This window comes from Strongylocentrotus purpuratus, unplaced genomic scaffold (assembly GCF_000002235.5).
Source record: "Strongylocentrotus purpuratus isolate Spur 01 unplaced genomic scaffold, Spur_5.0 spur5_scaffold_1, whole genome shotgun sequence".
NCBI lineage: Eukaryota > Metazoa > Echinodermata > Echinoidea > Camarodonta > Strongylocentrotidae > Strongylocentrotus > Strongylocentrotus purpuratus.
This window is the reverse complement of record NW_022145594.1, coordinates 7317637-7341533: the sequence shown is the minus strand read 5'-3', so window position 1 is coordinate 7341533 and position 23897 is coordinate 7317637. Positions and strand designations below refer to the sequence as shown.

The 23897-nt window shown below is 35.0% G+C and overlaps 1 protein-coding gene across 1 annotated transcript in view; it reads left to right on the top strand.

The window, feature by feature from the left end:
• Positions 1-3564: 3564 nt before the first annotated feature.
• The window catches only part of LOC752189 (astrocytic phosphoprotein PEA-15), a 34902-nt gene continuing 14569 nt past the window's right edge, over positions 3565-23897 (top strand). The window contains exon 1 of the mRNA XM_011677759.2: positions 3565-3754. The gene's annotated coding sequence lies outside the window, so the exon portion shown is untranslated. The remainder of the gene's footprint in view (positions 3755-23897) is intronic.

Sequence of the window (23897 nt, the reverse complement as noted above, 5' to 3'; positions counted from 1 at the left end):
TACTGAAATCTTGCGCCATTCAAATACTAAGGAGGAATTTCCCTCACTTGAGCTCATCAGCATATAAGGTTTAACCTTTTCATAACTCTTCAATAAAAGTTAAACAGACGGCTCAGTGTTAGAGCAGTTGACTCGTAACAGGGAGGCCCTGGGTTCGAAACCAAATGAATTCCCTATAAGAGCTTTTTGGTAAGGCATTAATCCTCATTATCAATTCTCTAGTAGCTATGATATAATATATGGGTAAAACGAGAATGCCCGTGTCTCTAATTTTGAAAGATACTTTAATTAGATTTGAAGAGCCGATGTGATATTTTCCCCCCGTCATTATTTTGTTAATAGCTTCAACCTAGGGAGAAAAAAAAGAAGGAAAAATTGTGCCGTTGCGAATTGTAGGTATATTGCTACTTTTTACAAGGAATAAGAACAAAGTATGTGAAAGAAATTAAAAAAAAATAATAATAATAAAATCAAAAAAAATAATGGCCCCTTTTGAGGGGCAAAACTTAACTTATATTGTACACGGAATCGAAAGGGTATGTCATTTAACACACACTAATCTGCAAGGATTTTCAAAACAAATGTGTTTGAAGACGAATAGTGATGACAGAATGCCATATTTGTGTTTGCTGTTGTATGCCCCCAAAACTCACTTTTGTATTCTTTCACCAGTATTCGTCTTCAAACACATTTGTTTTGAAAATCCTTGCAGAAATGCGTGTTATATGGCATTCTCTTTCACACTATTATACAATTTAGGTGAAATTTTGCCATCAAGTTTTCAGAGAGGCTTTAATTAAGCTGCACAGACATTTTAGATATTGATAGATTCTCAATCAATCTGCAATAAAATATTCTGGCCTTTAAATATAATAAATGTAACACAATGTATTAATCATAGAGGCATAATTGTGTCTATCATTTTAGTGGTGGCATTGGATTATGTGCAAGATAGGATCCAGGATGTGTGTTTAGAAGTGTGCGTGAGGGTGAACGTGTGTGCATGCGCGCGTGTGCGTGTGTGTGTAAATGTGTAGGGGTGTGTGTTAGTGTGTGTACGTATGAGCACGCACGAGTTCATGTGCTTAGTTCGCTTCGTTATATCGTAGACGTATTATAAATTAATACAAAAAGAAGAAATAGAGAGTACAAATATCTCAATCAGCACGTTAAAAAAACAAATTCAATGTAATCTATCGATCCAAGTCACTTCAAAGTGCCAACATATGCCTTATACATATTGCATGATCTGCTTTTGTTAGCACTTTTTTACCTTTCCTCTTTCTTTAGTCGTTATTAATTGTAAGAAAGAAAAAAAATCCAATTATGTTTGTCAATTTGGCACAATATCATGATTGTGTCCTTAAACATTTTGATTTCGAAATCATGTAAATGGTACGAACTTAGCTTGGGCGTTGCAATGACCTATTATCTTTTGAATTAAAGTTGTCATGCTTTCATTATTTTACGAAATGAAATATAAGAGTGATATGTCACACAATAATAAAATATTTTGTATGCTGGAAGGTCCAACTGTTGAGAGTTTTCACTGTTCATCTCTCCCGTTTCACACCATCTCACATCAGTATCACTACCCAGTATGTGGCTGGTTTAGTTCATCTTTCTTTCAGTCATGAACTAGCTCTGAAATGATTTATTATCAATAAACGATGCATTCCAAATCATATGAATAGAGTCTCCCTTCAACCAATACTTTTTACATAGGGAGATATCTGCCGTATGCGATCATTCGGAGGACTTCCGATTTGTAGCCTGGCTCCCAGGTTTAAGACATTTTGTATATTCTCCTTGGCAATATGAATGGTTGAGTTTAGATGTTATGCTTCTTCCAATAAGATGTTCGTTGACATCAGTAAGGCAGTTAGGTATGTAATTAGTCTATTCACAGAATCAGTTTGACTTGATTTTATTGACGTGATGGAGGAAAATCAATTTTGCCTTGAAGCAGGCTACTCGATTACGTGGATGTTGTGAAAAAGAAGCATGTGGAAGCAACACATAATCACAGTACGCGATATATATGTACCTATAGCCTCCTTTCAAGTTTGTGTATTATGCTTTAAATATATAGGACAAATGAAATGCCATGGTGAGTACAACAAAAGGAGTGTTTTGCAAAACGCTTAGGAATAAAAAATGTATTTAATGTATGCGAATGTGCAATTTTTTTGCTAGTTAAGTGCCTAACGAATATATAATATTAAGTTTGAATATGTACATTCACTTGAATTTAATGATATTGCCGGAAATAGAAGTATGATAGTCTCCTTTACGCCACATTATATCAGTTATTAATGGGGTAGTCCTTTTCGATATGAAGTTGGTTTGAATGGAAGCAGATTAATTAGAGAAACAGGTCAGAAAAACTTTGAGCAAAAAACGATTAAAATAGGACGGTTGTGAATTTGTGAAGATGCTATTGATCATACGCAAATTGGCATCTATGTGACATATATGATGAGGTCTCGTCTTATTTGCACCGTACTAAAAAAAAAATAATAGAATGACATTTTCCCTTAAGAAAATGTAAAGCCGTACATATACCCTAAATATAATTATTGCAAATATGCTCTTTTTTGTATACAACCCCTGTATGTATGAAAGAAATCTATTCCGTCATCAATAACAAAAGTTTGTAAAATTTTCTGTACAGAGAGAATTGGAGAGGAGCTCGCTAGATATGTCACAGTGTTGCCAATTTGTGTTTCACTGATAGTTATGACTGATGACAACTTAAGCTTTCTATTTTCTTCAATCGGATATTGTTTAAACTTTCAACAATTTCTTTTCTCTCATTCTTCTGGTTTTAATTTCACTTCAATGATTTTACCTTAATTGAAGTATGATAGTTTCGAGAAATGAAAAGGATAGTTTCGAGAAACAAAAAAAAATATCCACGCTCATGCGATTAGTTGATTAACCACTCAGTGGCTAGATGGTCGGTCGTAGATGAAATATTCATGGAAAGTGAATAATCACAAGTCTCACATTTTGATCACAACCATTGATGTCATTCTTGGAATTGTACCTGAGGTAATAAAACAAGCACATCAATTGCCCCCCCCCCCCCCTCTCCTTCTCCAGTGGCAGTGAGAAGGTTTATTTAACGAAATTGTGATTTTAAAGGTGAATAATATGCTTTCAGAATTAAGTATCCACAAACATCACTTACAAACTAGATGAAATCAATTAATTACCAAACTGGTGTTAAAAACCTTTGTATATTTTATATATTTTACGGTGGTCTATTTTTTATTCGTTCAAGATGATAATACGATATGTTAAAAGAGAAAATATATCGTTTATATTGTGCAAATAATATTTACTTCATTTTTACTGAACATGAGCCGTCTCGCTGTCTAACATACACACACAAACACCAACGCACACACGCACACGCGTGCGCGCGCGCACACACACACACACACACTCACCATCCATATACCCCAACTCACACTTGAACACTTGATTTACTCCGCCAAATGCGAGAACACAACCTCGTCGTGTTGTCGTTGCAGAAAAAAATAATTATAGTGCCTGTATTGAGACTATGAGGACGGTCGCATAGAATACTGTGTTTTCACTAACGCCCACCCATCCAGTGTATATAGCCTACGTGTTTATGGGGAAACAGACACAGGGCGAGCACTAACGGCTAGGACTGGGACAAATACTCGAGTGGCGTGAATTAATGATCAGCTGTGCTTTGTGATCGTGCTTGTGATTTGAAACGGTAAGCAATATTGTTGCTCTTTTATCTGTCATAGTTATTGAGCTTTCAATAAATGGTGCATATTTTATAGCAATGTGCTGCACTTATACGAACAACATGGATCATATATTTAATTAATGTCCTAACTCCTCTGTCTCTCCTCTCATGATCTTTTTGTTTACCTTACGCCATCCGCGACGCACCCCGTCCCTCTCTCTTTCTCTTCTTTCCCTTCATTTATCTCTTTCTGTATCTTTATATCCCTTTATATCCCTTTATATCCCACATAACTTCCCCCACACACACACACATTGACTTTCCGTTTATTCTCTAAGCTCTACTTTCTCAACCACAATTTCACAATCACACATTTCCCCTCCTCTTATCTCGATCCCTCTCTCTCTCTATTTCTCCCGTTATCTCCAAATTCCCAATCTCACTCCCCTATTCATACTTCTCTCACCTACGATGTTTCTTTATAGGCCCTTCGTTACATAATTAATTCCTCTGAATTAACGAATGTCCAGTAACAGCCTCCCTATCTGCATTTATCAATGTTTTGTTTTTATTTTGAGCGCGATGTGTAAACAAGGCTAACGGGTTAGGAGTACTCTAAATAACTATTGTTACAATAAAAAGTGTATCTGTGTGTGAGATAGATGCAGAACCCCTGGTGGAGACCTGGGAGGTGTTTGGAGCGTTAATTCTATGACAAGTGCGAGCAAACGATTTTTATCTAAATGATTAGACGGATCAAGTTTTATGTAATATGCAATTGATGTGTTTTCAGGGCTATTTTGTCTATACTATTCAATACGCCTTCAGTATTGAATATTATATACATATATTTGTAATATTTCCAAGATTCTATTCAGTATTCTATCATTTTCTATCCGTCGATTCTACCCCAAATCTACACTATTCTCTATTTGCATCAATATTCCATGAAATCTTGTCGATTTGTTTTACATTCCTTTGACATCTTTCACTGTCCCTCAAAAACACGCCCTCGTTTATTATGTCTCTCTCTCTCTCTCTCTCTCTCTTAAATTGCATCTGCCTTTATTTTTTAAATACACTGCATCTCTCTTTCTTTCTTTCTTTCTCTCTTTCTCGTGTTTTAATATTAATCTATCATCGGCTTCGCTCATGGCTCCTAAATATACAAACATGTCCCCGTCTCTCCTTTCTTTCCCTTTTCCTCTCTCTCTCTCTCTCTCTCTTTCTCTCCCCTCTCCTTTCCTGCCCTAAATAATAATCAATACCCTCTATTCCCGCGCAATTAATGACGAATCTCATTTTAATTTTCTCAGCACTCTTTCACTGGTTACATATTAACAACAGTCAATCTCAGTTACCAACCTGGTACCTGGATAGCAAACTATGGGGCACCATGTGACGCATGTGGAATTTCGTCATAAAATCACTCCACACACTTGATGTTGTCACAAAAACAATCAAGCAATGTGATTTTGTTCATAAAATCAAACCCGTTTGATTCCGTAGACAAAATCACTCTGTTAGAATGATTTCGTGACAAAATTATTCTGTGAGAGTGATTTCGTGTTGAAATGAAATTGTGAGATTGCTTTTGTGACAAAATCATTTATTTGAAGTAAACAACTTTGTGATGGAATCAGACGTGTAACACATGGTGCCCCATAGTAAACACTACCATTTCTTGTCTTGCAGTGGAGTAATCAATAGATGTGTCTTTGGTCTTTGATATAGGCCAGTGTTTGGGGTTTCACGCTAACCTTCTACATATTGAAATATCAGCTTTACATTATCCTTTTGTAATGAGATATTGTTAGTTTGGATACCAAAATTGCATTCCAAAAAAATATGGGCAATTTAACTGTCCCATAGAAGTTAATGTTGGGATTACATAATACGTCAAAGTAATGTTCGCAAATTTCAAAATGAGACGCTCAAGCCCATTAAAATCCCTGAGATGATTTGTTGAAATGGTTACAATCATGTAAAAGGGTCAATGTTGGGAGATTAAATTTATTCATGAATGAATAGTACGATTTTTATGTAACGCACCAACAAATATAATAATTTTTGTTTTAAATTATAAATATCTATCATTTTGTGCTCGTAATGATTTTGTTCTTACTTTCTGAATCTATATTCCATATTCTATATTTAAGCGATTACTAAATATTTGAATGGGTAAGAAAAAATGAGTATCACAAGGAGTAAGAAAAAGCTGATTATTAATATGATTAACAAAATGAACTGTTACATATGCAAAGCTTGAAAGTGTGACAGTCCCTCTCAGAACTATTTTTAGAAATGAGAGCGCGAGAAACATGAGAACGAAAGATGAGAAGAGTGAAAGATAGCTTGTTAGCGATATATATATATATATATATATAGAGAGAGAGAGAGAGAGAGAGAGAGAGAGAGAGAGAGAGAGAGAGAGATTGACATAGTTCTCAATTTCTCTTTATTTAATACTATGCAAGTCATTAAATTACATGAAAATTGGTAGTGTGGGAAGGGGAATAGGAGCGTACCTAACAACCTAATAAGGACAGAAGTTAAAAAGAAAAATTAGCTAGATTTGCAATGGCTGAATGTGTTTGGTAATCTTCTCAGTCTATTTCCCAGGGAACCTAAAATGTTGTCGGGACGTAAGTAAGTTACGGGAACGTTAGGTGTTTGCGGGGTTCGAGGTCAGTCTCTTACTTTGCGTTAGGAAAGAACTCATATTTAGCCTTATAATATATAACGAACTTAGTAAGCGAAGCATATTTCACACATAATACCATATCGCTTGCAATATCGTAATCAGGTTAAAAAATAACCTGACCTGACCTATTTATGCTGTTATATTATTTATAAAAAATAGACGCTATGTGCTAGGACAACATTTAAATAATATCATGAAACTATATTTCCATGGTTGTGCCATATAATTCCCATGCACGGAGTATAATGGAATTTACCGTTCTATATGAAATTATATTTCTGTATCAGTAAGGCAAAAAACCCAGGACCAACACGAGAACCAGAAATATTCATGTTGTTTACTTTGATTCGCATGATTATGCACGTTTCCGGAAAAGTCATGTTTAAGTTAGATCTTCAGACTAAAATCTCAACTTAGCGGATGATTAATGTCATATAAGTATGGTATAAACAAACATTTGGAATATTATTTCGGTTTAGGCCTTATAATTATCATAATGGAGAGTCATGATATCAAAAAATAGACATGCGGTATCATAATTATAAAAGGTTGATTATGAACCTACAGGCTTATCTTTCATTTTTATTTTGTCGATAGGGAATATACAGCAATAAATTTCCTCAAATCTTTAATATTAAGGATGCCTTAAGCAAAACAATTGTAAACTTTTGCATTGACATTGCTATGATTATCGTTCATTAAACAAGCAGAACTATTCGTCATGTAATGTAATTGCTACTGTAATTGATGTAGGTTGAATACATATTACATGTATTTCGTCATTTATATATACAGTCAAAACCTTCCTTTGTGGACACCTGTCTATAGCGGTCACACATATTGCATCCCCTAGAAGAGAATGTGTGTTGTGGAAGCTTAAAAATGTCCCCTGTCTACAGTGGCCACTAAGTAGATTTCCCTTTGGTAGCTTATGTAGAAATGTTTGACTGTATTTTGTGTTTTCTTATCGCACACGTTAACAGGAATGGTCATATTTTAGAATGAAATATTGTCAAAAGGAATGATTGCATAGGTTTTATTGCAGATGAGTATTTAACCTCATTAATTAATACTCATTGAGGTTTGATAACGATTGTTGGTGCTGTTATTATAATAATTATTATTTTATTTGGCAATAAAGAAAATCCATAACTATTCAGCATAAACACAATTATACAAGTTACTATAGGTTTATAGGAACACCAGGGACAAAATATAATTACCTTGATAACTGTGGCATAGAGCCTTCTGTACCTATTCCAGTGTATGTAAACATTAAACACTTTAAATTGGATGTCTTCACTTCTTACAAGAATATCTAATATAAACATTGCATTTTCATATCACTGTACCACATTGTTGGCTGGCAATAGCAAACTGAACACAGCGGAATTCAACAGCTGCTATCATTTGAGTACGATTGTATGTCGAAAGAAAGGGCACACAATACACGTTCGTTGCCTCCACCACTGAATAAACAATTTGTGAAATTAAGGATGCAACATAAACAACGAATAAAACTCTTGCAAAAAATCACCAATGGCTTTCATTGTTTTGTCCTTCATGATTCATAATTAGTGTTCATGTCCATGCGGAAATGATGACTCAATAAATATGGATGACGAAATCGAATAATTCCCAGGATATGTAAGGGCGGCGCTCGTAAATTTAATGATTCAAATCAATTAAATTCAGTTCAATTCGGTTTATTACAAAAATACAAAGTAATATTCCAAGGACTACTAGAGTGTTTACAATCACACTTTAAGAAAATGAAAGCACTTTGAGGTTGAAAGCATGGACAAATTAATATTCAAAGTAAAGTAGAAATAAGATCATTCAAAAACTATGTGACATTCTTTAGAATGAAAGACTAATAATTTGCTCATATTTTTTCCTAGATACATGTGTGTGAAAATGAGCGAAATATTGGGTGTAGGTGGAATAAAACATCATATATTTTGTAAAATTATAGCAGAAAACTCTAATGTTAAATTGCGCGATATATATTCTGAATTGAAATCAATTGCATTTGAAGGACCTCAATAAAATTATGAAGAAAACAATGACAAACAAATATAAAAGTGTGTATAAATGTTATGGTACTATATTAAGGCACGAAACCTGTTTAGTTGAATTAATTAATACCGACAAATCAAGCACAAAAGAGGTGCTATAACATATGCCTTGAGGACACAACGATCCGGGCCTTATATTTCTAAAGAGATATATTTAGAGTCAGTGTTGCATTTGGATATTTCGTTAGGTCTGGGTTTGAGTTTAGGTCAAGTATTTGGGTCAGTCTTTAAATCAATAATACCTTTATTGGGAAATATTGGAAACGAAGATATAGAACTGTTTCGTAATAGATTATTGATGCATACATTCGTAAACAAGTATTTCTCTTGACAACTTAAATGTTTGCCAGAGGCTTCCTCGACATAACAACACCTCATGTAAGTGGAGTGGATTCTATCCATGGTGATTCTCCGGGGAAGCGGCCTAAAAGGTCGCTGCGTATAGGGGGAAGATGTCCTGGATTCGTTATCGCTCACTTAATTACTGAGGCAATATTAAAGAGCAGAATATTTCAGAACAGAGGGAAACCAAAATGGTCGAGGAACATACCATACGCCAATTCCCGATCGCACATTAAAATACCAGCAACTTATTCAAAGCTAGACGTGAATGTGTGATGACTCACAGACACGTGAGTCAATATGCCCTTTGTGCATCATACTGTGAATTCCCCAAGGAGAGCTTGAAAATCAATTCTATTCCTACTCTGCTCCTTTGTCATTCTTTGTTATTTTAAAGCCCAAATGAAGTTCTGAAAGCCCACACTCTCAACGTGCCTTGTTATCTAAATGTAGGTCTAAAATAAGTCAGTATTTCATTTTATTTTGAGCATGTTAACCCTTTATCTAAACAATGCGGCTCGTAATTTTACCATAAGGTGGCAGCCGTTTGTATGCAACCCATCATAACCAATGCCAAAACCTTCCACGTCACATATTTCACGTGGCAGCATATTTAATAATGAGTTAAAATTGTTAAAACGGATTGCTCAAGAAAATGCTAAATTATTTGGAGAAGTATCTTATCACATTTAGAGGTTGGTGGAAATTATTGCATGGGACAAGGTGATTAATGAGAATTTAAAAATTAAGACAAATTGTTCCAGACTCGAAGAAAAAGTGATCATATCACAAATTGATACATATACAATTACCCTGCAGTTTGTATTATGTTGAACACTCTTTTTAATTAATACACGTACATATGTCTACATTATTTATCTCTATCGTAAGATCTGCTTTGTATCGTTCATATCGTGTATTAATTTTTATTTGATATAGAAAATCATTAAGAGAATATAATTATCTGCAATCTAAAGTCCACTCGTCTAATGAAAACGGAGTCAATGAGTCAATACGATACAGCACAAATGGATAGATTGTTGCACGGTAAAAGACTGTTCATTTTCGTTTTCATAGACACACACTGTAAATGGATAGGTTACGTATTTGCCTTTCGTCTCGGGACATATTTAATGCAGTTTTTTTCCTTCTCATGTATTCTTCGTCTGCTTGGCAACAGAAACACATTCATCATTACTCTGTCCCGACCTGCAGTGTGCAGTGTTCCTCAGTTTGCAGGAATTCAATTTATGTTTCGCTCGTTAAAGGGAATGGCTGAATGATATCTTTGATCATTTCATCGTTATGCATATTGACTTTATTACTCAATTTATGTGCAAATAACTGTCTTTTAGATGTTAAGCAAACAATAATTGGAGGAATGTGATGACAGATTTGCCCTTCATTCAAAGCACATTATTGAAATGTATTTGGACTAATGTTTCGACTAAAGTTTGAATATAGCAAGTATGTATTACTGTTGTGATTGTGCGGTATGACTTCAGCCGGGACTTCAGGTGCAGCCTTGTTCCGTCATGGACATACTAAGAAGGTCTGGCGGTATTACTGAAGGAGGAGAAAAACTCAGTTAAATAGGAGCTACGCGACCTGATAACTCTTTGATAATATCACGTAATTTACTGTAGAAAATAAGAACTCCGAACACCTAAAATTAATGTAGACAGATATTGTGTAAAAAAAACATTGAAACGTTACAGCTCTGAATTCAAGGACCATTCGGAAGTATCTCTTTTCTTACATCTATATTTATTATCTGCAGATTTTCTCAAAGTTTTCGTTCTTTCTTCCACGATTTGTATCTTCCACCCAATTCCTTCCTTTGGTATGCCCTTCATCTGTCTCACTTATAATCCTATTCTTACAATTCATTTGCTATAAAATCGTCTCTCGTTCTTTCCTAGTTCTTTTAAATTTTCCATTGCCCTATTTTCTGTCGCTCTTTAATGGTGCGAGAGCGCTGACACCCGATTTCTTCCACTTCCAGTTCACACATCAATGCTTCACCTCCGTCCTCCTCTAGCTTCCCATCTTCCACCCCCTCTCTCTGGTATTGCCTGCATATGATCTTCTACTCTCTATATCATTGTAAATGTAATCCCGCTCTCTCTTTCTTCTTTCCTCTCTGTCTTTCTTCTACTGTTTTTTTCATTCACTTTTCCCATTTCTCTCATTCTTTCTTTCACTCTCTCCCTCTCTTTCTTTCTCCACTTTGTCTCCCTCGCTCTCCTTTTCTCCACCCATCTATTTCTTTGCCTTTCTTTCTCCTGCCCCGCCTGGCGCCTGTTTCTCCGATTTCATTTCGCATCAATCGGCGTTGAAATCGATCTCAATCAACGCACCGGAAACATTTTGTTGACATATTCTTTAGTGATCGTCTGGCGAGAGAGCCCAGGTGCTAGACGTGTGTTTCTGTCTGGCACATGCTTGTTCAAAAGGACATTAGACCAGGTTTACACGGCGGAATCTTAACTTTAAGTTTCGGTCGTGGTTTTAAATTTCGCTGTTGTCTTCTTCTCAGAAAACTCCCGCTTACTGAACTTAAAGTTAACTCGACGTTGTAAACCATGAAAGATCTTGGGGTTAGCGAGAAAAACGACTCGCTGGGGTAATGTGCTGTTCGGACTAAAATGGTTACGCCAGCTTGTAGATTAACCACGGCAGAAGAGTTTAACTTAATCTGAATGCCTGCTCGGCTTGGAGTTTAAAACTTTGAATACTCGTTGTTGCGGTCCCGTGTGAACTCTCGCCATCATAAGTGGATCGTTGTTTATAATTTCGAGGTTTCGCAAACATTCAAGTTTAAAACTACGAGTCGCGTATAGACATAGCATCTGTACCATTACCCTGCACTGTGTCACTATATCTACAATCGTTATTAGATTATTGAAGAACGCATTCGTCTGTGGGCCCAGCTAACCATAGTCTTATTTTGTGTTTGCCTATGACTAGACGTGCAATTACGGGATTGAGGAAACAGATGCACAGGAATAGCAATCATTTCTCTTAAATTTGAATCTTAATATAAAAGACTAGTATATGTTTTACATATTTGGACTTTATAAGAAAAATTAACATTATTTGATATTTTAGTATATGAAAACACGATGTCGAACTTGGGTAAAATAGATAAAATTCTTCACACTTAATTTGGAAAGGGGGAGAGGGGAGGGGTCGTTAAGACTTAAGCTCATTATAAAAATAATCATCGGAGCATGCTTTCTTTCGTCAAGATATTATGATAGTAACGTGACACTCGATTTCTCGAGGGCCTGTGCGATCGTGCTAATACAACAGTCTTGTACTGCTGATTATTAAATGAAATAATTTCGTAAGCTTTATTGATTCATTTCATTTTCTGAAGAGGGGCTTACCATTATGAAGACTGCCTTTTTCAAAAAGCTCCTCATATACAGTAATACAATTTAGAATCTTTAAAACATATCACTTCAATTCTCAATTCTGTTCAGGTTTTAATGAATCAATGACACAAGTAGATGTGAATGCAATGATTGTAAGGCTTCTTTATGTTGCCATTGCTTTGTTTGAATGTATAAATGCAGATGTAAATGATTATAAATTAAATTTAGAAGCTTATAAATAATATGTTTGGAAGACGAATCCGTTGTGCCAGGGAGTATCGTACCGGGTATGGTCGTAGAATACATCAACTCTATACTACAGTACTATCACATTAACGTTCCTTATTCAGAGTTAATATGAATTTCATTCTTTTGTGAAACGACTGTAGACGTTGTATTACTTTGAGATACACCTCTCATTATTCGTGTTCAATTAAACTATATTTTTTGTTAATCCTTTTTTATCTTAAGTTCACTGAATTCAATGCATTAAAATGAAATTAAAGATATATGAATTATGTTTGAAATACCAGAATACTATCTATATGTGTGTTTGCTCCATCGCTAAAAGGATTTGCCATTATTCAATTTTTTTTTAAATCTTAAGTTCACTGAATTCAATGCATTAAAATGAAATTAAAGATATATGAATTATGTTTGAAATACTAGAATACTATCTATAATTGTTTGCTCCATCGCTAAAAGGATTTGCCATTATTCAATTTTTTTTGTGGAAGAATTTAGTACCAGTGTTTCAAGGAAAAATTGGTGAATTTAGAAAAAGAAGTATCTTTTTACAGTGGAAGAAATTACGGGATTATTAGTCTGGGTGCCCTTATATACACCTCATGACGCTCAAACTGTGCTCCTCGGTGCAATATTTCATGCCTTATGAGTCAGTCCGGGCAGACATGGTTCGGTGATCTTGTGCAAGAGCAAAGGCGATGTTACTTTAAAGAAAACATAAATTTAATATTCCAATATAATAATCATCACACTTTAAATGGAGCAGAAATTAAAATGTTGTATATACACATGCAGGAGTAAGATTTCGTTTAGTCAGGAATACGTCATTTCGTTTCATACATCAAATTAAATCTCTCTATTTCTCATGATATACTGATGCAATATAATTATAGTTAGTGTGTCTGTCTGTCTAAATACATTTTATTTGGATTTTCTTCCGTGATGACTGAATCTAACGTTAACTCTATGTCAGAGATCTTGGAGTTGTAACATTTAGCGTAGAACTTTATTTATGAGTATGTTTTTGCCACAATATAGGTGTTACAACTTCAGATATCAATTCGAGACGCTCGTTTGTATCAAGAAGGTATAAATGTCTTAATCTGGATAAGCTTAGTTAAAGATACTCAGTTCTTAAATATCGTGCCATCTGCAGCACGAATGAGGCGTTTAGTTCCTAGCTTAATGTGGCCTCTGTGCTTGTCGATCTGACGATTTTCAACCAGTATTCCAGTATAATTATGAAATTATCTAAATTGAATGTTGAAATTGGAAATTATTATCACGTACAGAAGGGTTGTATTTCTTAATGTAAATATCACATTCGTGCGTCAGATGAGGCTCTAGTTACTAGCCTCCGAAAGTGAAGTTTCGCTTGGAATGGTGCTCATTTGCCCGGAGAGAGAGGGGGACAGAGGGAGAGAGTGCGTTTTGGAGGCAGATGAAATAAGATCTATTTATGATGTCTGTCAGCTACTTGTGTTACATAGCGCGGTGGTTATGAATTGAAACATGATCCGTTTATTTCTCTCTCAAAAAAGACGTTATGACAGGCAGGATGATGAGGACATCCTTGTCCCCTCCTGTTGCCAGAACTGGAGCAGAGAGAGCCGTCATTACCCCTCCCCCCCCCCCCCCCCCGCCCCCACTCACCCCCGCCGGGACAGTATCTCTTACACCTCCTGCCACCGATTATCTCCCCTCTTTCTACCCCTCTCCCTCTCTTCATCTCTTTCTCTCTCTGTCTGTGCGTGTGTGTTTGTCTTTTTTTCTCCCTCTCATCCCTTTTCACCAGGTGCTTCTTTTTGTAAATGTTAGTTATTCCCCCCCCCCCCCAAACCCTTCTCCAGCTCTCCCACTTTCTGTTCCTCTTCCCTTCCCCTCTCTCTGCTCATAATCACTTCATGTCTCATCCCTTAAACCTTAATTTTGTTCCTCTGTTCTACCACCTCTCTCTATCTCTCTTGTATCCATTTCCAACCCCAACACACACATACACAAACACACACACATACACACAACCACACACGCACACACACACACACACACACACACACACCAGGGCACTATCTCTTACATTTGTATTTGCAATAGAAAGATTTGTGTTTATTTATTCTTTCTCTCTCTCTTTCTTTGAATTTATCATGTACTTACTGTCCTTCTTTCCCCCTCTCCATTTTACTAGTATAAAAACAATGAATTTAAAAGTGTCACATAATTTCACAATTCTCCCCTCACTAATGTGATTCATAGTATAAAATTTGCTAGGAGTATAACATCACCGTAATCTAATGTCCTGTATAAATTATAAACACGTTGTGGTTAGGTAATAAATTGTATTTTTCCATATTGAAGAAAAGATTATTGAAATACAAAGTCTTCTGAATTAAATGTTGAAACTCAGTCTACCTCCTCTTTAGTCAATGCAAAGACTCAAAAAAGCAAAGGCCTGCGCTTTCGAAAATTTCTCAAATAGTCGAATTTCCCCAAAGTATCCTTTTTGCAAAATATTTTCCTTTTTAAGTTTCTGAACAATAAAGGAAATGATGCGACCTGTCCAGCTCCCTTCCCCATTTGCCGTTTCAGACTCTTCTTTCCTCAATATTCGTAAATAATACTTTCAGTTTCAGTTTCAGTTTCAGTTTATTTTCATATTTCACATCTTGTAAAATACATCATTACATTTGGCATGTTACATTTTTGTAATCATTTTTGGATGCATTTATACAAACAAAAAGAATAATACATTAAGACTAAGTTAAATAAAGGAAGAAATATGATAGAGCCTAAAGAGAAAGAAAGGCTTGTAGGTCATAGGCTTCGGAAGTTATAACAATGATATAGTCTTGTGTTAAATAACGTAATTGAATTAAATTGAAACTTATTATGAAGAAAAAAATAAACAATGTTCATATACTTAGCAATATACTTGACTTTGAATGCGCTATAAAAGTAAACGTAATATGGCATTGCCATATCCGTACATTTTAATAGATGACGCACAAGGCTTTTCTAAATATTTTTAAATTAAATTATAATTCTGGTTATTCGACTGCAGTGTGAGAATAAAATATGCTGAAGCGATTGGAAAAGTTATATCATCTAAAACTTAAGTATTTGTAGATACAGTGAGGTTTCGGAATCGTCAAAAGGAAGAGACACGTACAGTTTACAAAGAACCACAAATAACGGGGAATTCTTACGAGGTACTTGTCAGATTTTGAGTATTGAAAAGGTTATCTTTTCAGGGTATATTTTCTCTTTTGAATATTCTTCTAAACTAACTAGAGAAAAAGAAAAACTCACATATGATTTTTTTTTTACCCTTTCCAAAAGCCAGCATTCTCTTTAAGCTGCATGAGGTTTATAATCATGTCTAAAACACTCGCTTTATTACATCTTTCTACAGATTTCAGCTGATTCTGCCCTCATTATATGAAGCGAAAGCGATTTATTTGAAAATTACAGTTAGGTGAGGCACAAACATAATTATATAACTGTATCTATCTGTAGGACGCATTCGGTCCAATGCAGAATGACCATCACAACGGTTGTTAGATAACCGGGTCGCAGATGCACAATGATCTTTTTTTGCCCATCGTACATGTATTTGTCGTCGCGAGCATTTTTCACATATTGTGTATTGCCTCAGAGAAATTGAATTAATGGCTTTCAAACAATAATGCACCTTAATTAGACCTTGTGGCGGAAAATTGCAAAGAAATTGAGGCAAACTAGAATCGCTGAAACAGACTTTGTACTCAAACCTGATACACAGTAGACTATGTGGATACAGAATAACACGTGAATGTATTTTACTTTATGCCTATCGAAAGGATAAAAGTCAATGGCGAATTTGAAAGGAGAGGGGGGGGGAGCAGTTTTCCCCTGACAGATTTTCAACTCAGAACGAATCACGAGTGATTTTTCTGTTTAGGTGAGGGATTTATTGCAAGGTTGAAAATCATGACATTCATTAAAATTTGCTTGAAAGGAACGTTTGGAATTGGACCCAAATACATGTAACATATAGGATCCCCCCCCCCCCCCCCTCCATGACAAGATCAGATTTACCACTTTGTAATTTTTTTTTTGTTCATCTCTATTAATTACGGGATATTTGTCCTAGTACTTTCATATCTAAGTACGAAAGCGGAAATTGGAGATTGATTGATTGCCATAGGTTCATTGTTTGTGCAAGACATTGGCTATTGGATAAAATGAAAATAAATAAAAAACGAGAAAAGAGAGAAAAGGAAAGGGGATAGGACGAAAACAAAAGATGCCTGAACCATTTAGTAAGATCCCCCATCTTCCCAGTAGCCCCCTCAATGGATGAACCAACGCTACGCCACTGTTACTAACTCTCATCATCTTTACTATAACATTTTGGACCATTTATAAATTGATTGTTAATCGAAATATGACTGGGATTGACAAGAGAAAAGTTGCTTCTAAACAAATTTTCCACAGAGAAATAATAAAAAGATTGGAAAGTATAGTCAAACATAAATATGACCAGAAAGCTTTTACCAAAAGATCTGTTTTTGTTGCATCTTCCTTTTATGATCGTGTTATACTTTAAATAATTCGTCGCTGTTTTCACGAAGTGACGGTAGTGAAAAAAAATTGCATTCACTTTGCGTTACGATTTTCCTCACTACCGTCACTTCGTGAAAACAAGGACGAATTATGTATATTGTGAAATTGTAAAGCGCATTGAAATGTCAACAGACGTGAAATGCGCTATAAAAGAACAAATTATTATTGTCATTATTATTATTATTAGATGTTATTTAAGAAAGAAAAAAAAAGGAAAGGGAAACAAAACTATCAGTATAATTTTTATGTAAATAATGATTCAATTGCTTTGCAAAACAAACTTAATTTCAATTCTTTGTTATGCCAATAATGATGCTTTTGTGATTATGTAAATTTGATTTGTAGTATTGTATCTTTGAATGTAACCATGTATACTTAATAAATCCTCTGATGAGGCAAAGAAAAAAGGAAAATTATCTTAACATCGTAACCAATCAGTCCAATGGTTGGATCCCTGTATTGGGTATGCTGCCCCACTCTGCTTTTTTCCAGTCAATATCACATTTTTTTGCTCTCTTTTTTCATAATGATCACGATCGCAAAGACGTTCGAAAAATAATCACAAGGCAATTTCAGTAACCGTCATTTTCAATCGTATTGACGTATTATTTAATCAGAACGTGGTTTCCATAGGACATTTAGATTGCATTCGACCTGGTTTCTCGACAACCTTTAAGATCCCATTCAACATGCTTCGTCAAGCAACTTTCTGACAAAAGGATCCCCGACCCCTTAATCTATTTTTTGAATAACCGGATACTATACACATACGTTTCATATTTAGTATCATAACAGCATACACTTTACCGTATAATAAATATCGATTCTTCTTTTCCTCTAGTGAACTGATCCAAACATGCTCACGAAAAACCAACATTAACGAACTTTTTTCAAAATTGTTTTCAAAGTAAAACATCAGATTTTCAAAGAATGAGAAGATGTTGTCTATATTTACACGACTATGTAGAAAGCAATAATCTTGATAGGCATGAAGATTACTTTAATTTCCGGTCTCTTTCAATGAAAAATGAAGGTTCATCTGAAAGCGAATTCTCTTTTTTTCCCTTTTCTTTGAAGTCATTTGAAGTCATTTTACAATCTGGTTGATAAACATATTACAGGGGATATGACTCTTGATTGCACGATGAATAATATATACAATAAAAACCCTGAGCGTAATCTGTTTTCCAAAGTACCTTAAGGGAAAAGTTCTGTAGATTAGATAGCAGTCAGAAGACTGATTAACACGACCCTGCTCCGTACGTCTGCTTATTTGTACCAGGTTTATTTGCATAATACTAATGAATTTATTAATACAAGATTTAGTAAAATTAATTAAAACTTCATGTTATTGTCTCGATTTTCTCCCTTTTCTTGACACTTGTCTATTACATTACGTCGTATAAAAATTGTATCAGATTTATTTTTTACATTATGTCCTGAATCTGTTGTTACTTTCAGAAATCGACGATACTCCCACTTTAATACATATACTATAAATGTATGATTAGATTATTTTGCATTACAAACAAAAATCTGAATTTAAAAAGGAGTGAATGAAATGGAAATGTCTTCATCCTCTGACACCATTGAGACAGGCTTGAACTATAATTATAAATATTTATTTGGTTTGGCACAACCCTTTGCGAAAGTATTTGCTGTGTTTTCATTAAAAAACAGGCCAAACAGAGTTACGTATTCATGGCGGTTTGCGAAAGCGTTATAAAGATTTCGTGTTTGGTGGAGTTGACCTATAACTAATCGGTAGCTTTCCAGTCGGATTAAAATCAGATCGCATATATTATTAAAAGGAAAAGAAAAGAAAACCCTTTTTTTTAAAAGAATCTAAGCACCAGGTCCTATCCATCAGCAGATTTGTAAAGGAAGCGTCTTTTAGTCTACACCTTGTTCTCATGCGTCATGTTATAGCATTATAGAAGAGAAAGAAAAAACCTTTTTGTAGTCCCACATATGCATGGTCATGGAGGGTAAAGACCAGTGTTTTATTGCTCCTCCGTCCTATTCGTATGCATGATTAAAGCTCAAAACCCATGCGAATAGACATGATTGATTGCAGGCGTGGATTTAATGAGATTCATTAAACCATCAGTTCAGATGGCTAACTCATTTTCCCTTTTCCGTGCTTTAACATCCTTCCCGAGCGATTCGTATGAACACGTTCAGTGTGTAGTACAGCCAGAGAGCCAAAAGGGTGTTAGCTCTTTGTAAAGGCATATGAGTTAATAATAATAATAATAATAATAATAATAATAATAATAATAAGAATAATAATAATAATAATAATAATCATAATAATAATAATAATAATTTGTAATCTTTAATTTTTATATAGCGCTTAATACAAATGTCTCTAAGCGCTTTGAAAATATACTATTACTCCGGTCATTGGATTCAGTGCTTGCTCGCACACAATGTGTGCACAATCTCCACTCCCTGGGGAGCATTCCAGTTAAGGTTAACTGCCTTTTGAATCTCGACAGACCATATGTGAACCTCTTCTAAACATTGATTACTCTGTATAATTATGATATACATGTTACATGTTGTGTCCTCATGTGATGTAAGGAAGATCAATACATTAGTTACACCTTGCTATTTTACATCAGGGCAAACAGTATTATGTGACTTTATGTTGCTCTGGTAACTCATTTTAACATGAATGGTATAAATCGTGTATATACAACTGCATGTTTTAGACCTGATATTATCTTAACACCATGTAATCTTACCCTTCTCTCTCTCTCTCTCTCTCTCTCTCTCTTACACGCAAATGCACGCACACATGCGCGCGCACAAACACCCACATACCCACCCTCTTCCTTTCTCTCTCTCTCTCATTCTCCCTTCGTTCTCTCACTCTCTCTCTCTCTCATTCTCTCCCCCTCTTTCTTTCTCTCCCATTCTCTTTTTCTCTCCCCTTCTTTCTTAAAGTAATCATGTTCTAACGTCGTAATATATTCTTGTCTAAACTCACTGTAGGTATAGTAATGTTTATAATCCGTAGAGACGAGAATTATGTGACAACGTCTCGCAACCATTCTACAGATTACCGTCACGTTATGGATTTGCATTGGCAGTGTAGGAATTAACCTAGTTAACTGGTTGATCTAAAATAGAGCATTAATATTCGAAGCATAAAGTTATAGCTGTCACCGCCTCATCAGGAGACGTGGTATAGTGGACCAATCACTTGACTCTCAATCCTAGTGTTGAGGGTTCGAATCTCAGCCCCGCACTTACGTCCCTTGGCAAGATATGAGTCCACATTTTCCACTCTAATCCCTTTTATGTCGTCTTTATCTTGACAAAATATAGACTCTCCTTCTGTTCATATTCCTCGTCTACTTCATAAAGCTATTTCAAAAACATTTTTATTTTCAACGTACAATATCTTAGGCCTATAATTCATTTTTTGTCACCATTTCACAAAGGCTAAGTTCACAGCCATGTAATTGATGATTATTGTCTGAAAAGATGCATGATTTTTGAAGGCCCATTCTAATTAGGTAATCACTTGAAAGACAATGAATGAATCTGTAAGAAAATCTTTTAAAAAACATATTGAAAATTCATGAAGAATATATATGATATAATTTCACAAAGAGGTAAAAGATAAATATCGATTTAGATTTTAATTATTTGTACATTCAAATGTGATAATGCATAATTTATTTTTCAAATCTTTTTATTATTAAAATATTTGTTTAATAATATTGTTTTGTCAGATAATCAATTGGTCTACAATGTGTTCATGAAAAAAATCTGCAATAAGTAAATGAGGCTACCGACTCTATGCCCCCGTTTCTAGATCGGTCTTATAAATCACTTCTCTTCTCTCGCTTTTTTCCCGTCTCTCTCTTTCTCGTTCTGTCATCCAATTACTGTTTACATCTTATCCAGTCTTTAGCGGGCTCTCTTTCTCTCTCTCTCTCTCTCTCTCTCCCTCTTCCTTTTCCCTTCCCTCTCACTATCTCCATTTTGTTATGTATCCATTTCTCTGTTCTTCTCTCTCTCTCGCCCTGTATATCTCATTTTCGTTGTTTCTTTTTTCTCTTAAACAAATATATTGAAGGACTATAACAATAGGATTATCATTTGCCCGGTCTTTTCCAAGAAACCGGGAAATGGATATTGTATTTCTTCTAAAACTAGGAAAGGAGTTATCCTAAAACCAAAAACAAATTGTCTAATTATAATAGATTTTTTACTTCCATGAAAACAATAAAAGATGTCAAAGTAAAATATTGGATTTTTTTCTTCCCTTTTCACAATACACACTGTACAAGCAAAATATAGAAAAGGGGGGAATGGAAGGTCAGCATTGAGAAAGAGCATCGACTAATGAACGATTTAATGAGGCTTTTGATGACTTGTCTAGACTACTTGCAATTTTCCTTGAAAATTGTGAAGGCCATATTGGAGATGCATAAACCACATGTATCTTTCTCTATTCGAATAAGGAAAAAACATAGCCATTTGGGAAAGCAGTCATAAAAATGAAGCATTGTATTCGGTATACATTAGGATAGTGGTCCATTATTGCCAAAGCACGTCACAAAATGACTATTTTATTTTAGGAATATGTTCCGATTCTTTATTTCTATTTCTGTTGATAAAGATAAAAACGATGTGAATTGGATGCTTCAAAAACGTTTCATTCGACATTTTCTTTAAGAAAGATATTAGATAAATCTTTATTCTTCGATTTAAATAAGATCTATTGAGAGTCAGAAAAAACACTTCAATATAATTTTTAACATTTTCATAGAGTAAATTCCCTTCTTGTCCTGTATCAAACTATTTTACCCTTTAAGTACTGTTTCCTGTAGATCAAGTGTTTATTTGTATTATTCACAAGTGATATTCGCTTACCAATGTTTACCTTATACACGATAGATCCAGGTGTTTGTTTGTTTGTTTTTATATGCATTTGTTTACAAGATTTTGTAGCTCGAAGCCGAGATGGTTAGGTGATGATCTCTGTCAGATGTGAACGTCGTGTACCCGGAAGTAGTTCAGGATACTGGGTCATATGCTTTTCTTCAGAAAAATAGATGTTATACAAAAGAGGTTTCGAAAAAAGGAAGGAACACGTTTTCAAAATAAATTTGAAATATTAACATGGCATCTGTACCCCCAAGTCTCTTTGGAAATTATGGAGAGAGGAGCAAAATCTGTCTCGGATTCTTTCTTCTTCTCTTTTTCTTTTTATCTTTTTATTTGCACAGCAGCTTCTACAGATAATCTAAGACCGACATAGGCGCCATAAGGCATGATAAATGCTCTGTATTATCATCACCATGTTTAACAGTGTTTCACACTCCCTTTAAGTAGCACCTTGAGCATGTATTTCCCAGGGCCTTCAGCTTTCCTTGTAACGGAAACCGCGCGAATAACATTATCATCGCAATATACCTGGGCGTTTCCTGCAATGGATAATAAATGAAGTACAATGAGCCGTATACAGGCATATTGTAAAATACAACGGAGAACTCTGTTTTTATTCAAACCTTTAAATTATTCATACGGTATCCGACAGGCTCACATAGAGGATTTCCTAGATTTCGCATCCGTCCGACAAACTTGGAAACGATAAAATGATTTCCGCTAGCGAATAAAATATGAACAGTGAGATCGATTTCATGTAAGCAATGTAAAGAGATAGGTACCGAGATATTGTGTTTAATAGAAGCTTTTAATAAGATATGGAAGACAGAACTGTTCACTATATATTCTTGAATCTATCATGATGATGATAATAATGATAATAATAATACAAATAATAGTATTACTAGTTGAATTCAAATGCTCCACGCGAATTTGTTTAGAAAGAAAACAAATGAAAGAAATCACACAAAAGCATCTGCACTATCAACAAAAGAACAGGAATAAGATGGATCATACGAAAATGAAAAAGTAAATCAAATAAGTAATGGTTAATCACTAATCATCATCAATCAATACTGGAGACAGATTTAGTCGAGATTTGTGTTCTAATTATAGGCATATTGAAGTTGCTCTTGACCCTAAAGCTTGCCATAGCCTTGCCCGATATAGCAGCAGATAGTGTATGCAAGTGAACTCCAACCATAGAGATGCCATTATGCAAGGAGGTGAATAATACCAAAGGTTTGGGAAGGAAACGTTCATGAATTTAAATATATTAGTGGACAGGTCTATTCCAATCGGTTTTACCCACCTACTTTACATGTTAACGCCCTTCTGGCTCTCAGCACATGAACCAATGCTTTGTTTATATATTGCATGTAACACCAAATGAAAAAAAAAATGTGTATCATTATTTGTATATAAACGGTTGAACTCGGATCTTGAAGGGAAAGCGAATTCTCATTCCTCTTACGTACCTACACACGTAATGAAATGTGTGGATATTACATCATATCGCAAAGCATATAAAGTCATTTCTAGTACTGTAACTAAATAACTCGCTAACATGTAATTTATCGTTATTTCAATCAAAACGTATTTATGTGCAGAAAAAATAGAACACGTTAGTGTAATAGGCATGCGGATACATCTTGCCATAGAACTAGTCCCTTGACCGAACTTCAACTTTGCGGTTTTTTAAGTCGCCAAAAAGAGCGAGCGAAGCGAGCGAGCGTAAGATGAGACTTTAAAGTTTTGAAGTTGTTGGCGGTGGCCTTGGTACAGGAATTTTATTATTGAAACGCATTATTAAAGTGAGATATAATTATTACCAAAAGACCGGCTCGCTACCCGAATATGAGATGATGCTTGCTCGAATATTTACTATTAGTTAGCTTCAAACTATT